An 818-nucleotide genomic window follows, 5' to 3' on the forward strand; every position below is an offset into this window, starting at 1 on the left:
CAGCTTTAGGTGCATTTACCGCCACCTACTAGGATGGAGTGTGGAGCATTGACGTTAAAGGAAAACAAAACAAACAAAAAAATAATAAAATAATAACAATAAAAAAAAAATAAAACAAATTAGTAGTGATTCTTTAAATCCTGTTTATTAACTCTGTATCTTTGAGATACTTAAATAATATGTGAAACATTTCTATAGTCACATCTTTATTTAACAATTTCTGAAGTGAGATCTGATTTATTTCTATATGAAGTGCTTCTGTAAGTTGTACTCTTTCGTTGTCATATCCTTTACATTTTATTAAAATATGTTCAACTGTTTCAGGAAGATCACATTTAACACAAAGTCCAGACTCATGTTTTCCTATTATAAATAATGATTGATTAAGTGCAGTGTGTCCAATTCTAAGGCGAGATATTATGCTGTCTTCCTTTCTATTCCCAAAAATTCTCCTCTCATTTCCAACTGTTTTTTGAATATTATATAAATGCCGTCCTTTATTCTCACCATCCCATTTACTTTGCCATATATCTTTTAATGCTTTTTTAATTAGCCCTTTTATTTCTAATTTACTCATTGGAACATTAAATTCTAGGTTTTAATGTTTTTTTCGCTAGTTGATCCACCAGTTAATTTCCTTCTATTCCTATATGTGCAGGTATCCATACAAAAGAGATAATTGTTTTTGTTTGTATTCTGAACAAACTTTGTAAAATGTCTGATAAAATGTCTGGTCTAGTTGAAGATTTACCACTCTTTAAACTGGATAGTGCTGAAAAAGACTCTGAACATATGACTACTTCAGGTATATTAATGTC

Source organism: Sinocyclocheilus anshuiensis, unplaced genomic scaffold (assembly GCF_001515605.1).
Source record: "Sinocyclocheilus anshuiensis isolate Anshui unplaced genomic scaffold, SAMN03320099.WGS_v1.1 scaffold1677, whole genome shotgun sequence".
In the NCBI taxonomy this organism is placed as follows: domain Eukaryota; kingdom Metazoa; phylum Chordata; class Actinopteri; order Cypriniformes; family Cyprinidae; genus Sinocyclocheilus; species Sinocyclocheilus anshuiensis.